This window comes from Penaeus monodon, chromosome 6 (assembly GCF_015228065.2).
Source record: "Penaeus monodon isolate SGIC_2016 chromosome 6, NSTDA_Pmon_1, whole genome shotgun sequence".
In the NCBI taxonomy this organism is placed as follows: Eukaryota; Metazoa; Arthropoda; class Malacostraca; order Decapoda; family Penaeidae; genus Penaeus; species Penaeus monodon.
The window spans coordinates 5,739,986-5,749,985 of NC_051391.1; the positions used below are offsets into that span (position 1 = coordinate 5,739,986).

General features: G+C 32.7%; 1 long non-coding RNA gene across 1 annotated transcript in view; it reads left to right on the plus strand.

Annotated features, from left to right (window-relative positions):
- LOC119574162 overlaps positions 1-10,000 on the plus strand; it is a 107,815-nt gene that overhangs the window by 11,777 nt on the left and 86,038 nt on the right. The window contains exon 2 of the long non-coding RNA XR_005228835.1: positions 4,094-4,097. This is a non-coding gene — a long non-coding RNA (uncharacterized LOC119574162). The remainder of the gene's footprint in view (positions 1-4,093; positions 4,098-10,000) is intronic.

A 10,000-nucleotide genomic window follows, 5' to 3' on the forward strand; every position in this document is an offset into this window, starting at 1 on the left:
ATTATCATTATTATTATTATAATTATATTATTATTATTATCATATATTTATATCATATCATTATAAACAATAATAATGATAATGAAATGGCTATAATAATATGAAATAATAATATATAATAATAAAAAATATTTATAATAATGATAATATATAATAATAATAATAACAGAAATAATATAATAATAAAGAAAAAATAATTATGATGATTATAGTGACAATAATAATAATAATAATAATATATATAATAATCATTATATTTATTTATTATTTTATTATAATCTTTATTATTATTATTATCATTATATATTGTATTATCATTATCATTATTATAACAATAATAATGATAATGATAATGGCTATAATAATAATGAAAATAATAATATTGATAATGATAAAGATTATTATTGTTAATAATCAATAATACTATTTATAATATATAATTATCATAATTATTAATTATACAATAAATATTACCATTGTTATAAATTATGATATATTATTATTTTATTATCATATATATTACTATATTATATGTTACGATATATATCATTAATAATATTATATGTAATATTATTATTATTACATTATATATTATTAAAAATTATTATATAACTTTAAATACATATTATTAACATTTTTAAGATCAATAACTTATTATTTATTTACTATATTATCATTGTTATTATTATTATTGTTATTATATTATCATATTATTATTATTATTATTATCATTATTATTATTATTATTATTATTATTATTATTATACAATATATGATATGATTGTTGATATTATATTACATATAAATTATTACATAATATTAATATAGAATTAATGATTAATAATGATAATAATAATAATAATAATAATAATAATAACAAAAAACAAAAATGATAATAATCATAATAATAGTAATAATTATAATAATAACAATAATGGAGATATGAATAACGATAATAGTAATGATAATTATAACATTAATAATAGTAATAACAATAAGAACAATAACTATTACTATTATCATAATTATCATTATCATAATCATTACCATTGTTATCGTTATTATTATTATTATATAATATATATATATATATATTAATGATTATTTACTATATAGCATATATATCAGTTGTAATTTTATATTATATTATTTCTATAATTATTATATATATATATTAGTATATATTATATATATCATCATTATTATAATAATACCAATAATAATAATAATAATAATAATAATAATAATAATAATAATAATAATAATAATTATAATAATAATCACAAAAACAAAAATGATAATAATCATAATAATAGTAATAATAATAGTAATAATGATAACAACAATAATAATAAGAACAATAAGAACAATAATAGTAATAATAATAATGATAATAGAGTTAATAAAAGTAATATTTATGATAATGATGATATGATAGCAATAATAACAATAATGAAATGCATGATGCTAATAACAGAGCAATGCTACTGCTGCTAATATTACAAAAAAAAGAAACAAATATAATGATGATAGTAATACGATAAGAATGATGACAATTGTGATAATATTAATAATTTGATATTACTCTTTTACAGTGATAGAAATACTGAGGAAAATTACAACATCGATAAAAGTTCGAAAATCACAAATATTACCAAGCAAATAAGTTTAATACTGATTTGCAATTGCGTGGTATTTACTGATAATTACCAATCTCTGCTGATTTGCAAAAAGCCTTTTCATTTTTTGGAAATCAGAAATGAGAACCTGCATCCCCCCCGCACCACATTTCTTTTTTTTCTTTTTCTTTTTTTTTGTCTTATGATTAATGAACTAATTTCGAATGATAGATCGTGCCCCCTGAATTCTTTTTGGCGGATTTTGGGTTCTCTGGAGGAAATTTCGAGATACTTTTTCGGGAAATTTGCTGCTGATGGTAAAATTCTCCGTTTCAATGCGTTCTGATGTATGTATTTTTATCAATACTTTTTATATTATCATTATTGTTACAGTTATTGGTATATTTCTGGGTAAGAATTAGAAGTAGAAGTATTGCTGTTATTGTCGTTCACATTTTCATATTTTATAATTATTATGATGATTATAATGATAATAATAATACGAATAGTAATATTGATAGCAGTAGGTAGCAGTAATAATGATAACAATAATAATAATAATGATAGTAATATAATGTGAAAAAAAACTGATAGTAACAATATTGATAAGAAAAGTAAGAAAAATGATGATAATAGTAATAACTCTAATAATTCTAATGATAATGATAATAATAAAGATCGTAACAACAATAATAAATAAGAATAGTGATGATTATAATAATAAAAAAAAAATAGAAATGATAATAATTATAATAATAATAAAAATAATAATAATGGCCATGATAATAATAATGAGGAGGAGGATGATAACAATAAAAATAAGAACAATGATAATAATGATGATGATGATGATGATAACAATGATAATGATAATAATAATAATGGCAATACTACTACTACTACTACTAATGATGATAATAATAACAATAATAATAATAATAATAATAATAATAATAATAATGATAATAATGATAATAATAATAACAATAATAATAATTATTATTATTATTATTATAACAACAACAACAACAACAACAATAATAATGATATAATAATAATAATAATAATATTAATAGTAATAATGATAAATAATTGCAACAGTGATACTAATAATAATGGTGCCACAAGCACAATTAACAACACTTTCTACAAATAATAATAATAATAATAATAAGATGAAGAACGAACAATCAAATCAACAATATAACATAATATAACAACAACAACAACAACAATACCAACCACAAGTAAAACATAATAAAAAAGAGAGAGAGAGAGAGAGAGAGAGAGAGAGAGAGAGAGAGAGAGAGAGAGAGAAAAGAAATACAAAGAAAGAAAAAAAGAAAATAATGAACTGATAACGTAAAAATCCATCTCACAAAGGACACAGAAGGGAGACGTTATAGGTTGACATCGAGACAGACAGACATCAAAAGGTCTCGCTGGTTTGACATGAGCAGCTCACTTTCTTCTCAGAGGATGAGTGACGTCTGCGTAGAATCGTGTGACTTCTTGGTTCGGGTTTCACTCTGTCGGTCTGTCTGTTTGTCTGTTTGTTTGTCTGTCTGAAGTCTGTCTGTCTCTCTATCGGTCTGTTTGTTTATCCGTCTAAAGTCTGTCTGTTTGTCTCGTCTCTCTATCGGTTTGTCTCTTTGTTTGTCTGTCTGAGTATGTCTGTCTGTTGTCTGTCTGTTTGTCTATCTGTTTGTCTGTCTGTCTCTGTATCTTTCTCTATCTCTCATTCTCTATGTCCTTTACTTCTGATATTTTCCTTTTTTACTCTCCTCCTTTTCTAGTCTTTCATCCATAGTCTCATATTTCTTTTCCCTTCATCCTCTTTCTTATCTTCACCTCTTTCTCTCTCTTCTCCTTTTTCTTTTTCTCCTTTCTCTCTCTCTTTCTCTCTCTCTCTCTCTCTCTCTCTCTCTCTCTTTCTCTCTCTCTCACACACACACTCTCTCTCCCCCTCTCTCTCTCTCTCTCTCTCTCTCTCTCTCTCTCTCTCTCTCTCTCTCTCTCTCTCTCTCTCTCTCTCTCTCCTCCCTCCTCCCTCCCATTACTTCCCACTCTCCCCTCCCCCCCCCTCCCTTTCTCCATTTAGCTCCTCACCGCTACACCCCGCCCCCCCCCCCCCTCTTTGACGTGGTCCCTTTAAACGATGACTAAACGTCCCCTATACCTTAGCTCTATGTTTTTCAGTCTCGCGTCGCATTGAATTCTGGTTTTCCGTTAGGTCAGCTGATTCAATTTATCTTTACGTGTGTGTGTTGAAGGGGAGGGAGGGAGAGGAGGAGAGGGAGGGAGGGAGAGGAGGGAGGGAGAAGGGGAAGGGAGGGAGGGAGGGAGGGAGAGAGGGAGGGAGAGAAAGGGAAGGAGAGGAGAGGAGGGAGAGGAGGAGGGAGGGAGATAAGGGGAAGGAAGGGAGGAGGGAAGAAGGGGAAGGAAGGGTAAGGAGGAGAGGAGGAGGGAGGGAGGAGGGTATGAGAGGAGGAGGGAGAATGAGGGGCGGGGGGAGAGGAAAAGACGGGAGAGTAGGGGGGATGAGGGAAGGGAGGGAGGGGAGAGGAGGAGGGGAAAGGGAAAATTAAGGAAGGAGAGATAACGGTGGAAGAATAGAAGAAGATTTTGTGTTACATGGAAAGCTTAAGAAGAGAGCGGAGGAAAAATTGGTAAGAACATGAAGGCTGATAACAAGGGAGAGAAGGAAAAAGAAAGAGAGAGAGAGAAAAAAAAAGAATTTGTATTATTGCAGTGAAGTTTATCTCTCTTTTCATTCCTTTATTTTTTCCTCTGTTTCTCTCCTCCCTTCCCCCTCTAATCTTCCTTGGTCCCTCCTCGTCTTTCTCGTCCTCCTTCTCCTTCTCCTCTTTCTCCTTCCTTGTCTCCTCATTCTCCCTTCTTACCTTACCTATAATTCTCCTCCTTCAGTTCCATCTCCCTACCTCCCTAGTATCTCTTCCTCTCCATCTATTTCTTCCTCTGTTTCCCCATCTCCCTATCTCTCCCTGTTTCCTTCAGCTCCCTCTCTCACTCCTTTCCACCCTCCTCTGCTCTCCCTTTTCTTCGTCTTTATTTCCTCTCCTTCTCCCTCTTCTTCCCCTCTTCGTCTCCACATCTCCCTCTACCTCCGCCTAACCACCATCCTCTCTCCTCCATTTCCCTTCTTTCTCTTCCTCCCTCCTCTTTCTAATCTCTTCCTTGTTCTCGCCTCCTCCCTCCTCTTTCTTCAATTTCTCTCTCCATATATTTCTTCCTCTCTCCCTCCTCTTCCCTCCATCCGACATCACCTCCCCATCTCTTCTCCTTATCTTGCTTCATCTCTCTTCCTCTCCTTTCCCGTTTCCCTTCTTCCTTTCTCTCTGTTCCTGTCCCTCTTCTTCTCTACCCCCTCTCCTTCTCCCGGTATCCCTCACTTTCTCCTTCTCTATATATCCCTCTCCTTCTCCTTGTTTCTACATCCTTCTTCCTCTTCTCCTTCCCCCTCCTCCTTCTTTTTACATCCTATTCCCTCTCCTTCTCTTTCTCCTCTCCTTCTCTCCATACCCCTCTCCCTCTCCTTCTCCTTCTCTCCCCATCCCTCTTCCTCTCCTCTTTCCCTCCAATCCCCTCCTTCTCCCTCTCTTTTCCCTCTCCTTCCCTCCAATCCTTCTCCCTCTCCCTATCTTTCCCTCCAATCCCTCTCCCTCTCTTTCCCCTCTCCTTCCCTCCAATCCCTCTCCCTCTCCCTCTCCTCTCCCCATCCCTCTCTTTCCCCTCTCTTTCTCTCCCTCTCCTCTCCCCCTCTTTCGTTTTCCTTCGTGACAGTCACGCACGCAAGGAGAACGCCAGACCATTCCTTCCGTGACAGTACCGTTGAGATGGACTCTGGCACTCCCCCCCCCCCCTCTCTATCCTACACTACCCCCCATTTTCCTTCCCTCCCCCTCCCCTCCCCCCCTCCTTCCCTCTTCTTCCCCGATTGATATTCATAAACGATGTTGTTGCTTTTGTTGTTGATGATGCTTTGTGATCGTGGTAATAAAACGATAACAACAACAATAATGATAATGGTATTAATGATACTTATGATAATGAAAATGGTAATGATAATGATTATTATACTGATGATTATAGTGATAATGATGATAATGATACTACTACTAATGATAATGATATGATGATAATATGATAATAATGATAGTAATAATAATGATAATAATAATGATATAATGATATTTACGACAATAATAATAATGATAATAATGATAATAATATATATATATATATATATATATATATATATATATATATATATATATATATATATAAATAATGGTGATAATGCTGATGATTTTAATAATAGTAATACAAATACTAATGCCAATAAAATTTATGATAATAATAATGATAATAATAATAATGATAATAATAATAATAATAATAATAATAATAATAATAATAATAATAATAATGATAATAATAATAATAATAATAATAACAATAATAATAATAATAATAATAATAATAATAATAATAATAATAATAATAATAATAATAATAATGGTAAGAACGATAATGATAATAATGATAGTGATAATAATATTAAAAATGATAAAACCAATAATAATAAGGATAATGATAATAGTAATAACAGTAATAATAATAACAATAAGAAGAAGCAAAGGACGAAGAAGAAAAAGAAAAAAAAGTAGAAAAAGAAACTAGAAATAGAAAATAGAAAAAAAGAAATAGAAAAAAATAGAAAAATAGAAATAGAAAAAAAAGACTATAGAAAATAATAATAAAAAAGAGAAAATAATAAGAAAGAGATACCATAGACACAAAACCCAAACCAAAAACCAAAAAAAAAAATAATAATAATAATAATAATTACATAAAACCAAAATACAAACAACCAAAAATAACTCCAGATAAGTCATTCTAAAAAAAATAATAATAAAAATAAAAAAAAGAAAAAAAACGAAAAAACGGGAAAAAAACGAACAACAAAAAACGAAAAAAAAAAAAACGAAAAAAAAGAACAACAAAAAGCGAAAAAAAGAAAAAAAAAAAGCGAAAAAAGAAAAATCATGTAGCCATTACCTCAAACCCTTCTTTCGGCCTTCTTAAAACTACAACAGCCAATTAAAAGCTGCCTGTGCCAAAGTCCAGGTCTTGATAGGATAATAATTGGCCTAAGCCTTGTTAATTGGCTCCCACAAACATAATGTTAAGCCAATTAGACTTTCTTCTGCTGGGATGATGACGAGGATATCCACCCCCCCTCCCTCCCCCACCCATAACCCCTACTGGTATTCCCCCCTCCCTCCCCCCTTATCCCCCTCCCTACCCAGCTTTACCCCTACTCTTATTTTCCCCCTCCCTCTCCCTCCTCCCCCCCTTAACCCCCACCCTTATTTCCCCCCCCTCCCCCTGCCCCCCCTTTACCCCTACTCTTATCCCCCCCTCCCCTACCCACACGCTTCTTTCCTCTCTCCCTACCACTACCCCTTACCCCTTACCTGGGTCTATGCCTCTCTATTCTTTCGTTTTTTTCGTATTTTCTCGTTTTTTCGCTTTTTTTCTTTTTTTTTGAGGTTGGGGAGTTTTTTTTTTCGTTTTTTCGTTTGTTTATTTCTTTTTTGTTTCTTTTTGGGGTGGGGGGGTTTTTTTTTCTTTTTTTTTTTTTTTTTCGTTTTTTTTTTTTCGTTTTTTTTGGGGGTGGGGTTATTTTTTTAGTTTTTCGTTTGTTTTTTTTTTGTTTCTTTTTTGGGGTGGGGGTGTTTTTTTCGCTTTTTTCTCTCTCTAGGGTTAGTTTTCTTTGTCTTGTTTTTTTCTAATTATTTCGTTTTTCTTGTTTTATTTTTTTGGCTTCCTTTTACCTCCTCTTTTTGTTTTGTTTTTTTATTTATTTTTATTTTTTCGTCGTCGTTGTTTTTTTCTTCTTCTTTTTCTTTTGTTCTCTCTCTCTCTCTCTCTCTCTCTCTCTCTCTCTCTCTCTCTCTCTCTCTCTCTCTCTCTCTCTCTCTCTCTCTCTCTCTCTCTTTCCACTTTTCTTTCATTTATGCTCATTGCTCTTTATTCTTTCTCTCTTTATTTATCCATTTATTTATTTATCCTTATACATATATTTTATCATTTTGCTTTCGGCTGCTTTATCCCTTTTTCCTTCCTTTTTCCCCTTCCTTTCTTCCTTCTTATCTAGACGAAATAATTTTTTTTATAGAAGAAGGAATAACAATAAAGAAGAAGAGAGAGAGAAAAAATAACAAAAATCAGGGAGAGAGAAGAGAGAAGAATAGAAAATAATGTTAATAAAGACAAACGCAAAAGAAATAATGAATAAATAAACCTAGGAAATGGAAAAGAAAAGAAACGAGCAGATAGAAAAATAAGGAAAATGTTAGATGTTTAACTAAAAAAGAAAGAAAGAAAGAAAGAAAGTAAAAATGGCAAGAAAAAAATAGAAAATAAAAATCAAAGACGAAGAAACGGAAGAAAAAAAGGAAGAAAAAGAATTAAGATTATAAATAAAAAAAGGAAAAGAAAAATAAAATATTACACAAAATCGAAAGATAGATAAAAGAGAGAAAGAGAGAAAGAGAGAGAGAAAGAAAAAGAAAAAAAAAAAAAGGGGGAGGAACAAGAAAGAATAAAAATGCTCCCTCTTAAAAAAAAGAAAAAAAAGACAGTAACAACAATAATAATAATTATTATTATTATTATAATAATAATGATAATGATAATAATAATAATAATAATAATAATGATGATAATGATAATAATTATAATAATAATAATAATAATAATAATAATAATAATAATGATGATGATAATAATAATAATAATAATAATAAAAATAATAATAATAATTAATAATGATAACAACAACAACAGCAACAAAACAACAACAACAACAACACATAATAATAATAATAATAATAATAATAATAATAATAATAATAATAATGATAGTAAACGCTCTTCTTTGGCAAGTTCCCCCCACTAGCGACCGAGAAGAGAGATCACCAGAATGAGCCCCGGATATTGACTACCAATGATTAAAAGGTTAATAGCCGACTGGGCTTTCCCGGGGCCTCATTACGTGATAAATATATGCAAACGGCTTGGAATAAAACGGAAAGTAATTATGATTTTGAGGAAGAGTTTTTGGGGGTGGGGTAGGGTGGGGTGGGGTGTGGGGTTAGGAAGAGAGGAGGTGATGGGGGTGGGAGAGTTGGGGGTAGGGGGGAGAGGGGGTGAGAGAGAGAGAGGAAGGTGGTGGGAGAGGGAGGGAGAGGAAGGGGGTGGGAGAGGGAGAGGGGAAAGAGGGGAGAGGGAGAGGGACAGAGAGAGGGGAAAGGGGGAGGATGAGGGAGGGTGGTAGGGAAAGGGGGTGAAGGGGTGAGGTAGAGAGGGAGGAGGGAGGGATAGAGTACAAGGGCGAAGGGGAAGGAGGAGATAGATAGATAGGTGGAAAGGTAGAGATCTGGTAAATGTTAATTGGAAATCATCACACAGAAATATAGATAAAGAATGATAAAAAAATATAGGGATGAAATTTCTGTGTGTCCTTTTTCTCGCTCTCTCTTTCTTTTATCATATCTCTCTTTCTCTCTCTTTTTTCCTCACTCTTTCTTTTTTTCTCTCTCTCTCTCCTCACTCTTTCTTTCTCTCTCTTCTCTATATCTCTCTATTTCTCTTTCTTTCTTTCTCCCTCCCCCACCCTCTCTCTCTCTTTCTCTCTCCTCTCTCTCTCTCTCTCTCTCTCTCTCTCTCTCTTTCTCCTCCCCCCCTCTCTCTCTTTCTTTTTCTTTCTCTCTCCCTCCACACTCCAACAAACCAAGCCCCCCCCTTCCCCTCCCTCTTCCCCTCCCTCTTCCCCTCCCTCTTTCCCTACTCCTCCCTCCCCCCACCCTCTGGCTTCCCCTCCTTCCCCTCCTCCCCCTCCTCCTTCCTCTCCTCCCCCTTCCCCCCTCTAGCCCCCCCTCCCTTTCAGAAGAGTACAGAAAAGAGAAGGAGGAGGAAGGAAGCTGCTATGCAAATTGGGGAGGCGCCGTCTATACACGTCTTCCTCTTCCTTTTCCTCTCTTTCTCTTTGTCTTTTCCTCTCTCTTTCCTTCTATTCCTTCTCTTTCTCTTTGTCTTTTCCTCTCTCTTTCCTTCTATTCCTTCTCTTTCTCTTTGTCTTTTCCTCTCTCTTTCTTTCTATTCCTTCTCTTTCTCTTTGTCTTTTCCCTCTCTCTTTCCTTCTCTTCTTCTCTTTCTCTTTCTCTTTTCCTCTCCTTTTGTATCTCCGATGCTTGTTCTATGCTTTCCCTTTCTCCCTCTTCCTCTCCTATCTTCTTCTCTGCTTATTCCTCTCCTTTTCTCTTTGTCTGTTACCTTATTTCTCTTGTTAT